The sequence below is a fragment of the Pavona decussata genome, unplaced genomic scaffold, assembly GCF_977016875.1.
Source record: "Pavona decussata unplaced genomic scaffold, jaPavDecu1.1 SCAFFOLD_262, whole genome shotgun sequence".
Lineage (NCBI taxonomy): Eukaryota > Metazoa > Cnidaria > Anthozoa > Scleractinia > Agariciidae > Pavona > Pavona decussata.
This window is the reverse complement of record NW_028145665.1, coordinates 912,847-932,213: the sequence shown is the minus strand read 5'-3', so window position 1 is coordinate 932,213 and position 19,367 is coordinate 912,847. Positions and strand designations below refer to the sequence as shown.

The 19,367-nt window shown below is 39.4% G+C and overlaps 1 long non-coding RNA gene and 1 pseudogene across 3 annotated transcripts; one reads left to right on the top strand and one right to left on the bottom strand.

Annotated features, from left to right (window-relative positions):
• The first annotated feature begins 3,900 nt into the window (after positions 1–3,900).
• LOC146456035 (uncharacterized) lies at positions 3,901–14,035 on the top strand. 2 transcript variants are annotated; one of them, XR_014858889.1, is made up of 4 exons: positions 3,901–3,998; positions 4,303–4,435; positions 13,733–13,807; positions 13,906–14,035. It is a non-coding gene; the product is annotated as an uncharacterized LOC146456035 (long non-coding RNA). The 2 variants fall into 2 exon arrangements; XR_014858888.1 differs by having other exon boundaries at positions 13,733–13,959.
• Positions 14,036–14,367: 332 nt separating this feature from the next.
• Positions 14,368–18,217, bottom strand: LOC146456034 (uncharacterized; annotated as a pseudogene). The gene is made up of 3 exons (XR_014858898.1): positions 17,713–18,217; positions 16,667–17,421; positions 14,368–15,494 (listed from the first exon to the last, which is right to left on the bottom strand). The product of XR_014858898.1 is annotated as an uncharacterized LOC146456034 (transcript).
• Positions 18,218–19,367: the final 1,150 nt, after the last annotated feature.

The window sequence follows — 19,367 nt, the reverse complement described above, 5'->3', positions numbered from 1 at the left end:
AGAGGGTTCGAAAGAAAATAACAGTTTAAACCACGGAGTATGTAAATTTCGCTATATTTGGAATCTTCTTTCTCCAAAAATGATTCGAAAATATTCGACAGGCTGGGACGGATAAAGAATGGTAAATACAGATAACGACGGACCTACTTAAGGTTGCAGATGGGGAGGGTAGGTTGCGGGATGGACTTTACAAGGTTATTGGCTAGGAACGCGGGGATATGTGATATATTCCCCTCGTGGCGTTGCTCGAGGGCACATCACGAGGGGAGTATTTCACATATCCCCGAGGGACAAGTCAATAACGTGCTTATTTTTTGGTTGGTGAGACCAAGACCATAAAATAATTAAATGCTTATTTTCTAAGAGGTCGAGGTTTATTATACAACATTTTTTGATGGCAGATAGTAGGCGGTGAGATTTCGACTGTAAACATGTTTTTCTGAATTTGTATTCTGAATTTTTGATAACAGTGCGTAGACAATGTCTCTTGTTTACTTGTAAACAGTGGAATTAAATTTAGTTCTGGATTATTCAAACAACAATATGTTAAACGATTTCTTTTGTCTGCTAGTATGCGTGGTAAACATGTTTGTTACTTTTGCATAATCACTGCATTCAGTCAGGGGCACCCAACGGATCGTTTCGGTTAATTATCTGTTCGGAAGGCCCTTAATCCCCTACAAGTTTCTAAAGGGAATTTTCACCACGAAATTTCGTGATATTGGAAAATTAAGGCCTAGTGTTTTCGGATTGATAAAAATGTTGTTTCGGGTATCGAAAAAAGGTCAGCTAAGAATTTCGGAAAGGAAATAAGACCTAAGGTTTTCGGGAAGTGGACGAAAATGCCCTAGTAATTTCGAAAAGATTCAAGTTTCCCTAGAATGACCGAACAGATAAAAATATTATAGCGCTGCCTGAAATGAACCTATAGAGCTTTGAAGGCACTCCAGATAGCCTAAAATAGCGCTTCAAAGGATCTGAGAGAAAACTGTCGTTGGGTGCCCCTGTTCAGTACACTACACGTGCTTGAATGTCTGCTGTTATATTTTGGAAAACGACAGCAGTCGGCTGAACAACGATGACCGATAGTGAAGGTGAAGTCTTTTAAACCCTTAAAACAGCTTTTCAGGGTCTTTGGAGTGTCATTGCAGTTTTAATGTTTTACTTCAAGAAGATGTTCCTCGTTTAGAAGCAGTCGTGTGGAACTAGGTGAAGCTGTTTCCAACTTGTTTTGTTTCAATTTGGAAGGAACGGTGGAAGCCGAAGCACATGTAACGTTCCTATAGAAAATAACATAAAGAGTGGTTAGCTGTGACGGACAAAGAAGTTGCTGAACGGAATGGTGACAGTATTCCTGCAAACACTAAGAAAGCTACCAGCTGGGTAGTATGAGTATGGAATGAGTCGTGGTCGGCCGGAGGAAAGAACCTCCCTTCCAATAAGTCCACAAGAAGATGAGCTTGAGTTTGTTATCGGCGCCCGTCGTTGAATTGGTAGGTGTAATAATAATAGTAGTAGTAGTAGTAGTAGTAGTAGTAGTAGTAGTAGTAGTAGTAATATGGTAGTAGTAAAAAGTTATTTTCCTTAATAATAAATGAAAATATAATAAAGAACACATCGAAATTTTAACAATACTGAATAAGGGGAACAAGTCGACGGGTATATGACATACGACGATGAGGGGGGAGGGGAGGGGATATATATAAAGCTGGTCCCCGTTTACGACTAATGCCGCATTCTTACCGAGGCTTAAACACGTTTAAAAGCTCTTTAGTTAACCACAGCTTAAAACTGTTTCCTCCATAAAATCTGCTTTCAGATTTTTGTTGACTACAGATTTAGCACAAATGAAAGCGTGAAGTTTAAGTTTACTTGAATCCTATGTCAAAGCCAATGGTTCAGCTGTCTGTTACCAATTTTCATTTTGTTAAACCTGGTTTAATTGAACATATTTTTTTTTGTGTGTGTTAAACGGGCTTATGCAACAAAGTGAGGGTCAAGACTAGAATACTTAGAAAAGTGACATCAGTTCGATAGCTTGGTGTATTTTGAATCGTCTTCGACGCAGAACAGGCGAAACAAGAAATTTAAGCGACAGCGCTAGCGTCTCACACTTTAATTTTATGATGCCAAACAATGCGAATCAAGTAAGAGCTCCAGCTGAGTTCCAACGTGCCCCATACTGGAAAGTTCGTATCTCATACGCCGAAGTTTTAAGCTACAATTTTAGCAGACAATTTGCTATGCCAACCTCACAAATTTTTTTCCTTGCGCCACACCGGTCGTACGACAAACTCATAAAACGTGGTCCCACTCCCCCTGACGGCCATGTAGCCAAATACTTTCTTTGTCCTTTCTTTGTTTGACATTTTAGGCATCGCCGTTACAAATTTTATATTTTTCTGTTCCGTATTTGACTTGCAGTTCATCTTAGTCTTCCAAGCCAGAATGCCCCAAATATCTCATTTCATTTGAATATGTGTGTTTTAAAGGCAAATGTTAGATACAGTATATTCAAGCCCCGCCTATGTGATCCAACATTTCCGTTGAACATGGCGGTGGAATACTGGCATTTTTAGCCGGCTCTCAAGCACTTTTTCGTTACAAACCTGACATTTGTCTCATCTCTGACATGAGCGGGAGAAAGGGACCAATAAGTAGCATTATTTGTGTGACGTCCCACGCAGGGCCCACGGCGGGTTTTGGAGGGAGGGCTAAAGCGAACGCTTTAGCGTGTGACAACTAGGGGGGCCCAGGGGCATGCTCTCCTGGAAAAATTTTAGACTTTAGGTCTTCTGAAATGGCTAGAAATACGTCAGAAACTGTCTACAGTGATGTAAATTTCAATCGTATCAATTAAAATACGTTTCCTTTTCTTTTAAGTTTCCTTTTCTTTTAAGTAAGGGGTCAATGCTTCAGTCTTGTCCTTCCATTTGACCGACACAACAGGCTGACGAAGCAGAAATTTTCGACTTGTTTTCTTGTGAAAGCCAGGAGCTTTTGAAGACCCAATTTTGTTGTTCATGTTTCCGTACATCGTCTTTTTTGTTCGTTATGTCAGTGGGATTGAATGATCCAGGATGACCGTAGCTGTACATAATTCTCTGTTTCAAATGTTCAGTTACGCGTAATGGTGATAAGCTGAGCTTTTACTGAAATGAATGCCTTCGAACTTGCTCAGTGATGAAACTTTATCTTCATGAAACGTAGTTAACACCGACCCAGGAACGAATGAAAATAAAAACAACAGCTGAAATGCCATTATTTCACGGTTGAAATCTAGTCGTCCGTTCAGCAGCAAAACTAACGATATAAAAGTGTCTGAAATTGCCGAGCTTGTCGAAGAAAACCTTAATGTACTCTTTATAATATATAGGGTAAGTTGCTTTTGTAAGTGATGGATATGGTTAAGTAAAATAAAACATTAAGATATATATTTAACCCTGCCCCTTCCCCTCTGCGGTCCCTGACTACGTGGACGTCAATAATTCAGCGGTTTTACTAAAGAAGTGTTAATGCTCCCTTTGTGTTATTTTTCGGTCGGCAAAAAACGGGTGAGGGGATGAAAAAACCAACGCCAACCCTCCAAACAAACGAAACCACAAACATCTGATGGCGCGAAAATATTTGTCGAAACAGTAAGTGGATTATTTATTTTGGAAATACCGCAGTGATTTACGCCACTACTTTACCGCATTTGGATTTACGCCACACCAACAATTGGACCCGCCAAAAAGCCGCGTGAAATACGCCAGAAGTTGGCGTAAATCGTCCGGTGCCACGCCGAAGTTCTTCGGCGTGACGACCGGCGTAACCCGATACATGTTTTCCAGTATAGAAAGTGCCATGCTGGTTATCCCCAGAGCCCTCACGGGAAAATGCGCGCGCACATCTGGTTGTGGAAGCGTAGCGCGAAAAGTTTTGAATCTTTGCAACCCTGACCTGAGTTGGTTTGATTCACAGTGTTTCTGCATGTTGTTTGCTGCATACTCACCTTAGTAAGTACAACAAAATGTCTTGCTCATGTGGCTGTTTAACATTTATTTGTGTGGATGTCATTTATAAATGTGACAATATTACTTTCGGTGTCAAAATTATGGAACCTCGCCTTACGATATCACGGCCACTTTTTTGTGCCCCGAACGAATTGAAAGCCTTTTTTACAACCTCGTGAATTTGACCACCCCGTTATTACGACCACGTTTTCACGGCCCTAAGGTGGTCGTAGAAAAGGGGTTAATTTGTACTTCGTTTTGAACGGCGACGAATACATGGTGAGCTTTGTTTGTTTCAATTCAACAGGCCTTCTAGTGCGCCATGAACTGAACTGCATCTGAAAATCATCCACCATCTCCACGTTGCTGAAGTATCCTAGCTGAATGAACAACGATTTTCTCTCGATGGACGGGACGGACAGATCAATTCTCGAACTGTGGTAAGCTGACTTTAAGCTTGCGTTACTTAATAACTAACCTTTCATCTGTTGTGAATGTTTATATAGGGGTCAACCATTTTACTTTGAGTGGGGGGGGGATGGGTGATTTGGTATGGGCATGAAATTTTTGTCAACCCCTTAAAGTGCTACTACGATCAAAACTTCATGTCACGTATGAAACAAAAATACGTTCTTTACAGCTTATCCGATGTGGCTGTACCTGTCTTGGTCACTGAAATGAAGTTTGGGCCCCGTAAATTGAAAATATTGAGCCTTGAAAACTGGTGTTTTCGAGTCCGCCATTATGAATTTATGTTCCAGCGAGCCCGCGGTATGAAAGTGATTGGAGTTGCGGTATTTTTATTCAAACCTATTGTGTTTTTGTCGTGACGTAATACTCTCAACTCACTGATCGAGCGAGTACTGTAGTGCTCCTTCTGGCGACGAATTTCAGAGCTGTTTTGACCACAGAAAGCTTTCCTGGATCGTCTTCGCATGATATAGGCAAAGGAAATTAAGAAGTCCTGACTCTGTAGAGCTAGATCCATCTGAAGAAGAGGCAGCCGAATAAGTTCAACAGCGAGCGCTTTTGCTACAAGAGCAGGAAGAGCAGACTTTGCTGAGTCGTTCATCTCTCGGGTAAGATATTAGAGATAGAGATTGATATTTAGATGTGTTATTTGCTGTATTAACAAAACAGGCAAGCTTTAAAAGTGTAGTGCCTGAGAATCGTCAACAATTTCTCTTGACTACTGGCCAGTTCATTCCCCGGAGGGAGGCTACCGGAGACTCAGTTGAATTGAAATCGAAGTCAAGTTTAGGTTTTTAGCTTTGCTTTCGAAAGTTTGCCCTGGTGTTAAATTAGAGTGCACAGTTAAGTTTCGGTTCCGAGTAAGCTTACTGTTTTTGCACTTTTTTTACCATGGAAAAAGAATATATATTTTAGTGAAAAGCTCTGTACAATGGCTTGAATTTAAGCTGATCGTTCCCTTGTAATTGATGCTAAGTTTCCTCTTGGTTCAATATTTTCTCAGGTGCAAATGTTCAAATTGCTCCCTTGAGCGACTTACCAAGCCTGGAGAGTGGTGGTGCTGCATGGACATCATTGTATCCAGATTTGAAAAAGTACAGTAATCAATAAACAAATAAATTTGCAAAGCAACAACAATTTGCAATGATTTGTTTTCTTCCCTTGCACCATCATGAACAATGTAATAGTATTAACAGTCTTTTCTGTGTACATATATTTTTTTTTAAGGTGGCTCACATCAGGTTAAACACCACTGCACTGGATGCTTTAACGCACTGAAGAAATGACTAGCTTTATAAATGAAAATTTATTAAGGCATGCTTTCTGGTAACAAGCATCCACCTAGGCAAATGAGGGGAGGAAAAGTAGGAATTTTGCAAATATACATTGAAAACAATATTCTTGGGAGTTAAAGTTTGTGATTCAGGTATTAATTGAATTTTTTTGCTTATTCTAATGAAGGGTCAAATCAACCTAACAACAAACATCCTTTGTCTTACATGTCTAAGGGCAAACCCCCAAGCAAGTGTTGATGAGTTTGATACACTGTTGCTGTGGTAACAGTTCTTGTTACTTTCACTTTTGGTGCAGTGAGAGATGGGCAAATGCATGCTACCAAAATGAAGTAAAGTTGAGACTGTTGTGAGCCACCTTTGATTTTTTTCTCAAGGTTGTTCTTCTTGATCAGTGTTTATTCTTAGAAAATGTAGATTCAATCTCATTTGTACAACAACAAATTTATTGGTGAAACAAGATTCTGGCACTCTTTTTCAAATGAACATAAAAATAAAATTATTAATGTACTGCAGACAATGAACCATAAACCTTATTCCAAAATGGCTACCATATTAATATTGTTTATATTCAAATTAGTATTTATTTAAAACCACACCAAAAGAGAAAACATTTGAGTTCTGGTTGCTATACATGGCTCAGGAATGTCTGTGCTTCAGCTCCCTATTAGCAGGGAGCAGGGGGTGGGGAGGGGGGGAGGTGGAGTGTCATGAAAGAATAAGCAGTGAAAACAGAGGGTCACATAAATTTATGCTCTTGCAATCATAATTTGTAGTACGACAGAGAGAGCGAGTTATATACAAAAGACAAAATAAAATTTGTTAATTTAAGTCATTACTTAACAAAAGCAAGACAAGTATTAAGTATTAAAATATTAATGTAAAGGAAATGTGTAGCATAATGGAGTTATATGATGCCAATGGGCTCTATAGATGATTTGAATTATGTTGGAGCAAAATGGTTCCAGTAAGTAACTTTCAGTTTGCCTCCATTCTTGTTTTCTTTTTCTGGTATTTGAGCTACATTGTATTACCTGTTCAGGGGGAGGGTCATGAAATTTCATTTGCATCGCTACGGAGGGTCACATCATTTTCATTGCTCAATTTAAAATCTCCACCTCACTCCCCCCCCCCCCTCCCCACTAATTTCTGACCATTCCCTAAAACAGAAGCCTATGTAATGGAAAGAGTTACAAAGAGGAGGCATGATGAATGAAGAGAAAACAGTTCTTTTATTGATTCTATTTGTCAACTGGTGGTTGACGACAAAAGATCAAGAAAACCCCTTGAGAAAGGTCAGTGCTCTTCAACTGCTAGTTTAAGGAGGAGCACTGGCCTTTTCTTGGCTGTCCACATTTTTCACGTGTTGTGCTCTGCAAGGCTTGTTTTGGCCTGTATTTAATAGTAAGAGCTGGGTTTTGACGTTGTTGCAACTCAGCGTCTGAAAAATAAATCAAAATTTAAAATACATTACCAATTGAATCTAATTGATAAGAAACAACTGAATGTGAGGTTTTCTTAAAAAAACCTTTCTTAAACCACAAATTGAAACTATTTCTTTAAGAAAACCACTTAAAAGAAAGAAGGAACCCTTTTGTAAACGCCAAAGACCACCTTATCGAAAGCTGAGTGAAAATGGATAATTAAAGTGGTTTTCTTCGCGTTTGTTTACACAGTTTTTGCCACAAGCTTTTGCACAAGCAAAGTAAACACAAGCTTACTCTTATCGCACTGAGATGTTTTGGAAATGCTTCGGAGGGAAAAGCTAGTTCCGGGAGCTAGTTGCACTTACATTATTTACTCGTTCAATCAAAGTTTAGTACTTTAGAAACGCAAGATAAAATGTGTATAAAAATTTGTGACTGCTATTTGTATGGGTGCTGAACAAGGTATCGAGGAATCACCAAAGATAAAAAACAATATTCACACATTTCGCCCACTCATGACATAAGCTTACCTTTTGCCGCTCCTTCTCCTTCAGAGATTTTTTTCAGGTTCACGATCTCCTGATCGCTTACCCTTTTCAAAGGATCAGGTTTAATTTGTGTTCACTGACTTGGGTGGAATGCCCAAGTGTCCCTCGAACTAAACCGAGAAAATAGCAAAACGTGCAAGACAACAAACTGGACCCACACATCTCTCGTTCTGTCGGCCGGACTCGCATGCAGCGCAATTCCTGCCGCTCGATTAGAGCAGTTGTTACACCACTGAACAACACAGCGACTTCCCACCATTGAAAGAACGAAACATTTTTCGAAAACATGTTCGAAACTGTATGAGAAGTTAGCCTCGTAGGGCTCGCCTGGGCTTCGAGTTGAGAGTCTGACGTCACTTGTTTTTCCCGGGTGACCCGGCCTCTGTTGTCATTGGACACCATCTGCCTTTGGTAACCAGGCCGCAGGAACATGGCGGTTCAATGGCGGATGAAAATTCGTGGAGTTTGAGCGCAAAAAAATCGCACTTTCCTTCATCTTATGAGGATATAACTTGGAGGTCATGTACTTTAGGACATAAACTACCAATCAACCGCAAATAAAAGGTATTCGAAAATTTGATCGTAGTAGCACTTTAATTCACACTGATTTTTTTTTCTTTGGGGAATGTGCGTGCAGGATATTTTTTTCTCCTTCGAACATATGTGTGTGCGTGTGTGTGTGTACGTGTGCGCAGTCAAAGTTAATTATCAAAAGTCCATATTGTAATTCTAATATAAGATAGCTATTTTTTAAAAGTGAGGAAGCCTGACTTTATAAGCCTCGTGGTTTCTTTCAGGTTTTCTCGCCATTTATTTTCTTTCGTCAATTTTCATCATTTTTTTTCCATATGTAATTGTTGTATATGGCAAAATAAATATTGTATTGTATTTTATTGTATTTTTGTGTGGATAGGTTGGAAAAAGGTATCCATTATAAATCAAATAAAGGATCTGTAAAAGAATCTTTAAACAAATGTATTAATTTTTATCTATTAAAGAGTTTTCGACTGACCTTTATCAGGGTTGTATATAAGAGCCGGCAGCCGGCGAAGTTCGCCGGCTACTCAGCGACGTTTCGCCGGCTACTTTCAACTGTTGATCAGTTGTTAAACATTTAAAATTTTAGCCTAGAACAGCCTGAAACTCAATGCCGTATAAAATAAAATGTTCTGTCAATTCAGTAACGCGTTGTCCCTTGAGTTTCTTGAGTCACACAATTTCTCACCTGTTAAATACGAAATATGGAATAAAGAGAAAACATTTTCTTTGTTGTTTCCATTTTTTTCTGTCGCTGTATTAGTATATTTCTCGGAAAGGTCACGGTTGTATTTAATAACGATTTCAACGCGCGATGATTTAGTTGCGAAGTCAGCCATGTTGATTAAACAGAGGAGAGAGACTGGTGTCAATTCTTGCCTCGATCACATTCGCTCTTCAGTTCCGGTCCATATGTTTGGACGACGGAACCCAGCCGTAAACGTACGCGGGGGAGGCGGCAGTATTTTAGCATATTTTAATAAAAGTAAGCAACGCTTGGACTGAAAAGGGCGCCTCAGCAATCAAGCGCATTAAGACGCGGATGAGAAGTACAATCAAAGATGATATGCTTCAGACATTATGTGGGTGATACTCTGTAGCAATAGTCTGGCAAAGTGTTACATTGCTTCGTCTGCTTCGTCCTGGCTGACTTGTCCCTGGCTAGCAGTTCTTTATTTATCCAATGCTGCAGTAGTTTAAATACCTTTTTTAGGTAACCGTACGAGCAGTTTTTAGTAGCTTTTAAAAGTCATGGAAACATGGGGATATCAGTAATGGTTATGCTAGTGACCATAGACTGGTAGTAAGACAACAACAAAGCAAAATTTCATTTCACTTCTAAACATTGTTTTCCTATTTCATTTGATGTAATAACTCTCGACTTCAGTTATGGATCTGGAAATGCTTCACATTGCTGTATACTGTATGTAATGAAAAATTCCCAAGATTCAATCAGTATTCTATGGTTGACGTTACATGACAACTTCACGTCGATTTAAGTGTGTACCCACGTTTTGTGGGTCGTTAAGTATTCATATATTCATGTTATTGTTTAGACTCATTGCCGATTCATCGGTGTTCACGTCGGATGTCACTCGGGAATGTAAGACAACTATAGAAATCGGAAGGCCCTTTGAGGAAATGTGTGACAATTTCCTTTTGTTTATCATCTGAGAACGAACAATAGCTCAGTTCAATTCACAAAAAAAAAAACTTTTTAAAGCTGTCGGACTGCAACTTTTCTTTGATAATCTCTAAACTTTTAAAGTTTATTTTATGCTTATGATCAAGCACGCGCTTATCGGAACGATCTCGAATATCAAACGTAAACACGGCTGTTAATATCAAGAACTCAGGATGCTCAGCGTTTGCAGTAATATAAAAAATCCAGGCCTCATTTATTTAAAGAAGAAAGTGAAATTCACCAAAGAACTTTTTTACTTTGTAGGGAATAACTTCAATAATTCAAAATCAAAACGAGAAGGAGCAGTCGGCTGCGGAACTGTCAGACGGCGCGTCGTTGAGAAATCTCGACCACAGAAACTCATTCAGACCACATTTTACAGCCGTCAAATCGACCTTTTCGTTAAAAGAAATACAAATAAAAAAAGAAACGTTTTCGGGATGAAATTTCGTTCAGGACTCTCTGCGATAATACATGTACCTCCGGGAATTCACACACGCTTCGGACGAAGACGGCTTCGCATTAATTAACTTTGCAGTTCGAACTGCCGATCAACAAACAAACATCGAACTTCGGCCTACATTGGCCAAAAAGCCTCGTTCAAGATCTCTTTTTGAAGCTCTCAAAATGCTCTATTTTCATAAATCCAATTCGAACTTGGAAATGTTTTGCGAAAAAAACTAAATGCATGTAAAGTCCCAAGTCATTCTATGTAGTTTATTCACACATTAAGAACAAAAGGATACGATAATAAACTCTGCCGCTCGTGGTCGCATAATTGCACTATTGTTCCATTCCTTTGAAGTCGCTTTAGGTCCTCATCCAAAAGATCTCACCTTTTTCCAAACGAATGAAACCGAACTTATTCAACACGTTTTCGGTGGCTCCGAAGTGAATGCCCAAAGGACTAAAAACGAGCCTTCAAGCTACAAAATCCAGCGGTTTTTCCCATTTCTGAATGACACACTTAAATCGGCGTGAAGTTGTAATGATCCTTTTATTAAAATTGAACTTCACCTGAAAAACTAAATACAGTTGTCACTAATGCTGTCGTTAGTTAATCAATATTAACTTTAGTACTGAATTTGATGCCAGAATGCAGGAAATGGCATTTCCGGGCTTCTAGATTCCGAAATTTTCTGGGGGAGCATGCCCCCAGACCCCCCTAGGGGGAGGGCCCTTACGGCCCCTGAAGTGTTACAGCCGCCTACTTTTATAGCTCTGCCGCCTACTTTTATAGCTCTGCCGCCTACTTCAGAACTTATTGAAACCCCTGCTTTATAACACAGTACATGTAGGTGGCATGGTGGTGCAGTGGTCATCAACTTGGACTTTCGATCCGACTTTTATAGATAGGGAGATGGGTCGGTCGGTGTTTCAAGGCTGATGTACATTCCATCGTGTTGTTTCTTTTAGACAAGAAACTTTACTCCACATTGTCTCTAGTCTCTCCATGTGTATAAATGGGTAGAGACCGTTAATTCGGTTGTCCGACATTTACTGTTTGAAATGCAAGCAAATTAACAAAATGCTGGAAGGGGGCCCTTTTATATCATCGCTCGCCAGCTGTTTACGACTGAATGTAGAAGCAGTGAGATGGTGACCCCTTCCCACTGATGAAAGGAGTCAGACCTGTACGACTCCCGCTGTGTGCCCATTGGATTGATAAAAGCCTTTATAGTTTTGCTTTAACAAGCATGTCTTTGAGCGATTTCCCTTTTCTATAACAGATCAGGGGAGGTTCCTTGTATATCTCTCTTAGTAGCGGCTGGTTTGTATTGAATGCCATTTGTCCATTAGAATATTTTTCAAACATGGCAGTGATGGTTGAAATGTTGTCATGAAGGGTAGAATTTTCTTGAGCGCTTTCTGTTTTTGTGTAAGAGTGTTCTTTCTTTCTGCGAAGTTAACTCCGGAGGGGATTTTGTCCACTAGGTTACTAGGATAACCTCTTGATGCCAGGCGTGTTTTAAAGTTTTTCATGTTTTCCTCAAACACTACTTTAGAAGAGTTTTTCCTCAGAAGTCTAAGAGCTTCTCCTTTAACGAAGCCTTTTTTGACGCCTGCTGGGTGGCAACTGTTGTAGTTTGTGTACTGAAATGATTCAGTAGGTTTGTAATGTGTGCGCACCTCGAGAATCGATTCTTTCTCGAATCTCTCTCCCTTATAAACAGTTGTATCCAAGAATTTTGTTTCTAATTGTGAGACTTCAGCGGTAAACTTTATGGTAGGGTAGTACGAATTTGCTTGCTCTATGAAATGTTTTATTTCTTCTTTGTTTGTATACCACAAGCAAAATACATCGTCAACAAACCTTTTCCACGTTAGTGGTTTGTTAACGCTCTGCCTTAAGATCTCTTTTTCTATAGATGCCGTAAAGATGGTGGTAAAAGCTACTGCCATTTTAGTGCCCATGGCAGTCTGTGTGTTGGGAGTCTTTCCCGTTAAATTGGAAGGAGTTCTTCAGTATAAGGCTGAGCATTTCTAATAATAATAATAATAATAATAATAATAATAATAATCCAGGGAGCCCACTCGCCTTGGCGGTTTTCAGTGGGGCCCTGCAGGGCCCAGGAAATTTGTAGCTATAGGAGGGTTATTGGCGTGAAAGGTCTCGTATGCGTTGCATACTAATGGAGATCCACATTCTATTCTATTTATTGGTGTCTTTCACCGAAAGACATTTTTTAAGAAATTGTGTCATTGGCTTTGCAAGATAACAGCCCAGTTTATAGTGATTTTTGACTCCTTGAGAAAGTTAATGATGTAGTTACAGTTTATATTAATTTATAAAATAGCCAGGGTCAAGCAAGCACTGTGATTGGTCAAACTGAGTTCTTTATAACTCCACAATGCACGAAGCATACGTATGGTGCGTGCATTATAATTGTACATATGCACGGAGCACACGTCAGATTTTTTGCCTGTGAAAAATCTGAGAAATTCAGAGACAGAATGTGCTGTCACTCCAGCGATTCGGAAAGAACAGTCTCCTGTACTGATGTTTCCAGACTTTTAATTAACTTCAACTTGTCTCTCAACACCTTAAAACTTGACCTTGACTTGGAGTTAACTTCTTGAACTTGCTTACGACGAGCCGAAAAACTAAAACAGTTTGACTTTTTACTTGATTGCGCGCGCTGTCGCGTGCCCTGTCGTGATCGGCAAGAGCGCGCGCTATTAAATTACGCGTTATCTCGCATAAGGAGAAACTTGATGTTGATTCATTAAAATTCGCACTTGTCTGAGGAGTTGCGATTGTTTATATTTTATAAAAGAAAAAAAAAAACTTGTTCCTTGTGCATTGTTGAGTTATATAAGCACTTGGGAATTTTTAAGAACACTCGAGAAGTGCAGAGAGGCACTCGCCTACGGCTCGTGCCTCTCTGCACTTCTCTCGTGTTCTTAAAAATTTTTAAAAGGGTTATCCAGTGAGCAGCACTTCTGCGAACTACTTGTGTAGTAAAACTTTTTTATTTTCTCCTACGCGTTTCGTGTGACTAGCGCACACTTCATCAGGGAGTTTTACAAAACTAACAAGTATGCCTATATTTATACCTAGCACAAATAAAGGAATTTTACAAATGATAAAAACACACCTACGGATATGCGTGGCAAAGTTACGCCTGTATTTGCGTCCAGGAAATAGGCGGCAAGAATTTAAAATGCGTGACATATTTTGAGCGTTACATAACTGGTTGGGGTCCAGAGTTTTAGCTAAAACTCTGATTTAATTTAAAAACTCTTTAATTTAATTCTCGTCTTTTCAGTTTTCCAGAGCCACGAACACCAACCAAGAACAGTTGCCAGATGCCTCTTTCACAAATGGTTTCCAGTCAGTGGAAAGCATGTGGTAAGGGAACGTTTACTAGTATCACCATGGCTAACTGTCCAACATTCAAGTTTGTCTTTTGATCTCATGTCCTCAAAGTTACTCTCTAATCTCCGCAGGGGTCGGAGACCAACCAAAGAATAAGTAACCAGTGGAAAAAGAAGTCATGCCAAATGGGAATGGCAGGATCCACACCTTCACAGCAACCACCTTCATATGCAGCAGCTGAGGCAAAGACTGCCACTCCTGGAACCACTGTGCACTCACAACCTGGTTATAGTGCATTTAGGGACAGGGGAACACATTACAGGTATTTACCATCTCCAGTAGAGAAATCTCTCGACACATTTGTGAAGGCTAACCAGCCAAAAATCTCTTGGGTTTATGTTTTGCATGTCGAAGTATATTATTTTTGTCCAGTGGATTTCTAATGATCAAGGCTGCTAGCTATCAGGAGTCAGGTTGCCTGGGGCGCTCAGGTTATTGCTCTGGGCACCTAACCTTTTTACTGTAGATTATAACATTTTGCACATTGGGCTCTGAACTTCTCTGCTTTTGCTGTTGTGGGACTCCTTGAAATTTTTGGCAGGCAGCAGCCTTGATGGTGCAAGATGAATTGTAACATTTGGCTAAATTTGTTATTACACAAATTGTTCAAAAGAAAAGGTCATATTTTCCTTCAGCATAGACCAATGGGGACCCACACCTGCATGCCCTATTTTTTTATGCTTTAAGTTTATTGATACAAATAAACAGCAATGACAATAAATGGTAGTTACAATTGGCATGGCTTACATTACTCAAACGCAGTTGAGTACAAAAGATAACGGTTTATGTCGTGACCTGTAACTGGGTTCTTAACGATTTGTTAGAAAGACATGAGTGAAGACACTGTAGTGTACTTCTGATTATATTTTCAGACCATGTGTTCTATGCTTATTTACAGTAATCATGTGATCTCTTCATGATTGTATGATGATGTAAATATCAATGCATATCAAGTTACCACACTCTTCGTTACTAGGGGTAAAAAGTTGGATGAAGCATTTTAATGCTGTAAAATTACTTGAAACTGAAAATTAACTATAGAAGGAAAATAAATATAGTAGTGAAGATGCCAGTCACACTGCATCACACATCTTTACCAAGTACATTTGTATGGGATTGACTATTCACTAAGATAAACAATAAACATAAACTGAGCACAATGTACACCAAAGTATCAACAAGAAAATTTACAATGAAACGACTCAACTAATTCTTCTGGGAAAAAAGCTTACTTATAATACTTAATATTATAAGTAACTGCTCACAACTGATTTAAATGCTGATGTTGCTAATGAAATTTTGGAAAATTTAAGCAGCATAAGATCCAAAAAAGAAGAAAAACAAATCACTAAGCAGTTTATTTAGATCATAATAACTCATTGTTTTGATCAAAGTTTACTAATACTGTCTTCTGACTCGATGTGAATAGGATATCCTGTAGGAGCTGTCTTCAGAAAAAAATGTCTGTTGAAAGTCCAAGTATTCCAAAAAATTAATATCATTAATAGGACAGGATGCGCTGGCTCATCAGGTTTGCGTTGGTGTTCCACGCCAAATTATTCCATTAGGTTTAACTTCCCAAGCCTCAAGCGCCTGCTGTAAGTTTCGTATTTTGAATCATAATTTGTAAACTTCACAACTATTGGGCTTGCTTTACATACTGTAAAGGAAATGACAGATGTCAACCTCCTCTTTCCGAATATCTGCATCTATCACCTCAGCCAATTCGAGAATTATTTGGCAGACATTTTCTTCCTCTTTCTTGGGAATCCCATGAATTTCAAGATTAAATTTGCGAGAGTACTGTTCCATATCACCATGTTTTTGTTTTAGAGCTTGGATTGTCTTGATTTTGCCTCCACTCCTCAACCAGGCCCATAAAGTGATGATATATGGGCGCGTTGGCCAGCCAAGCCACCGTGCCATTTATTTAGCTTTAATATACTCACAAACGCTGATTACAATAAAGGAAAACTAAGTGCACCCAAGCTGGACACTAAAACCCTTAAAAACCGGCAGGTGGAAAAAACGGGGAACGTGCACCCTCGACCAAGGCAGTGGTGCCACCCTCGGGGTTTCAGGGTATCCTATGTAAAACATGGTATGCACACTTATCAGTAACAGCTACTTAAGCTTACCCAGGACCTTCAGAGGTGTCGTGCGTTTAAGCAATGTAGCGCGTCCAGTTTAAACTGTAGATACCTAAACCCCTATATCAAATTAAAGCTTATAGAGCTGACTATCAAACCATACCAAGAATTTTGAAATAAAATAATTTGTCGAATTTTTCACGACCTCTAATTGCGAGCGTCCGAATCACCTTTTTAAAGCTACAAGTCTAAGTGAATTTTGTTTTTTGCTAATTTAATTTGCTCCTCAGTTTCCTGACCCAAAGCGCTAAAAAAGCGTGTCTGCATTTTGCCATATTCAATCGCACTGAAAAGTTATAGAGCATTTTCGAAATAGGATGAAAAAAATGTGGAGTAACTGTACAAAAATCACTCTCTGAGAAAAAATATTTCGAAAGAAAAAATTTGCAGACACTTTTTTGTTGTTTTTATGTTAAACTAACTACTGTCCAAATTTGAAGGCAAACGAACAAATTCCTTTTGAGTTTTAGCTCTTTGATGTGGCTCCTCCAAGTGAAAAAAATTAATTCGAGAAAACAGCGCTAAAAATTCGGTGTTTTACTCTGCTGCAGAATGATGAAGTGGTTGATGCAGGCCCCTTTGATGAAACTGTCAGATAAACAGCCACATCCAGACTTGTGCCTAGTTCCACTTCATTTGCATTTTATTGTTTCAATGGATGGAAATTTTTCCTTGTACTTACTTTTGATGTCGTGGGTGAATTCCTTCTTTTTTGAGGATTCTTTCAAATTGTTTGTGTGGGCTCTTCCTACATGCCCTCCACATTTATAAACTTTTGCTGTGGGATGGGTGCTATTTACAGCTTTGCCGATGTAGAGTCGCGATCTTGCCAAACCGTGTTCACTTTGCATCCTTCATCCTTTGCTTGTTGGTAACACTCATCTGCCAAAACTCCTTCCATGGATTTCGCAGTGCCCTCGTACAGGTCTTCCTCAATGACATCATCCTTTCCTCTCATGCACTTATGGCCATACCAAAGGAGCCTTCCAGTTAGGTAGTTCCTAATAATAAAAGAACCATTCTTACTGAAGTGCCCCCTGGTATGCCAAACACCATCAGATGTGACAACCGCTTTTTTCCAACTACCAAGAACATCAGGTGAGATTGATTTCATTCGCTCCTTCTCGTCTTCGCACAGTTCATTCAAAATATCCGTAACAACAGGGTATACAAGCTTAATGATCTCGTAGTAACGATTCTTGGTGACACAGCTGATGCCTAGGAACTGTCTCAAAGTTCTGTCAAACTTGGCAAATCCATGACCAGATAGAAAAAAGGCTACCCCAAGGGCAAGCCCCACAACAGTTTGCCGAGATCCTTCAACAAGGGCTGATCCTTGGAAATTAACTGTACGCAGGTGGCAACTGTTACACGTGAAGGTGGCATTCAGGCTCCCCCCTTGACCGACTGCCTCAACCTTGGAAAGCACCAGAAAACCTAACAAATTTGGAATACGAGAGTTAGCTTAGAAATATAACTCTGTGACAAAAAAGACAGGCAAAGCTGTTGATCATGAATTATATTTCTTCATTTAGCATTTCATGGGCATAACAGCTCAGGTCATCTGTATACAATAATGGCAAATGTGGGCAGATAACTTTTTAGTAGGAGCAAGATAACAGAGACATGCAGAGGGGCGAGAATATCAAGAAAACAATGAAAATATTCTGTTGGCTTTTGCAGATGTAACATAGCAATAAAGTGCGTAAAATGTTGAGGCTAACTTACCATTACAGTTTGCCGTAGAACACTTGGAGGTGCCGTTAATTTGCTGGACGAAATCCATGAGCTGTGATGACTCACAGACAAATAAGCGGCGCTCCATATCTTGACCACGTGCAGTTTTGTCATCTTGGCTGTCACATTCGACCACTTGCAACTTCTCTGGCAATTCCTCATCAGAAAGCAAATAGTCAGAATCGTCAGTCTTTCCCTCGTCTTGGCTGTCAGAGCTTAGTTTCTCAAGTAGACATGCATCCATTTTCCTCGACTTGAGAGCTTCTTTAACGGCTGCCTGCGTTTTGTATACTGTTTTACCTGGACTTGAAAACTGCAATTGGGTCTTTGAACCACGTTGGTATCTTTTTTCTCTCCAGTTGGCTGGAAGGCTGCTAAACGTCTTCCTGCTTCCAAGGCCTTTTCCACGTTTTTCTGCACTTTTCATCCCTCTTTCTTTTGCTAATTTCTTCTTCTCAGCGGAAGAAATCTTTCTCCTCTTCTTCGGCGGCGCCATTTTTGATGATTCGAGAGAATATCACAGCATGCGCATATGACTGGAAGTTCTTCTGCATAGTAACAACTGAAACGTCACCTGACTAGGGAGGGGTGAGGGAAAAAAAGCGTTTTCTGCTCTGCGATAGATTTGGACAGCGGAGAAAGACCAAGATGGCGTCCAAGTTGAGAAATCGAATGAAATGAGCAATTTTTGGTGTAATCGGACATTTTGACTAATGGATTTCCACTCTTAAACTTCTTCACAGGTAGGGGCACTAGGAGAAATGAAAATTCTCGGGAATTATTGAGCATTTTCTCATAAAACTTGGCATGATGAATGATTACGTGCTGATGTACAATCCTAGTTTCAATACCGTCCGGGGAATAAAAATGAGGTCAACAAAAAAAATACGACAGTGAGTATACCGTTTGCAATTGAAAAATATTAATTTTTAATAAAAATATTCCACTTCAAGGTGGTATTAAAACCATGTCAGTGCATTATGTGGAACTGAAACAGATTCAATAAAGTTTTTGCCATAATGTTACATACCAGAGAAGAAAAACAGAAAGTTCCTGATTTCGATTCGATTAATAATTAAACCAGTGTGCACCATAGGGTGCCTATGTGTAAAATCTCTTGATGTTTCTGTGTTTTACTATAAACATTATGTCACCTTGATTAAATAAAAGGAACTCAGCCAAGGTATAAGTATTTAATTTTTTTAAAATTCACCATTTTAGCCAGGGCACATACCTTAATTTTATTTCAAAATTCTTGGTTTAGTTGGATAGTCAGCTCTATAAGCTTTAATTTGTTATAAGGGCTCAGGTATCTACAGTTTAAACCGGACGCACTACATCGCTTGGACACGAGACACCTCTGAAGACACCTCTGAAGGTCCCGGGTAACCTTAAGAGAGGATACGGCTACATACAAAAGTAAAAGCTGGCTTCCACATGACAATATTCAAAAATTAAACAAAAACGAAACCTTAGAACTAAACGCAGCAAAGGCTGGCCGTAGAATGTCTCATCCTACTAACGGCCACACATTACAAACTACAATCCCATAACTCTCATAAAGAAGTGAACAAGATTATCTTTCCAAAAGTTTAATTCGTCCACGTATTCAGGCGTTAAGGAAATGAGAGAATTCCTATTGGTGG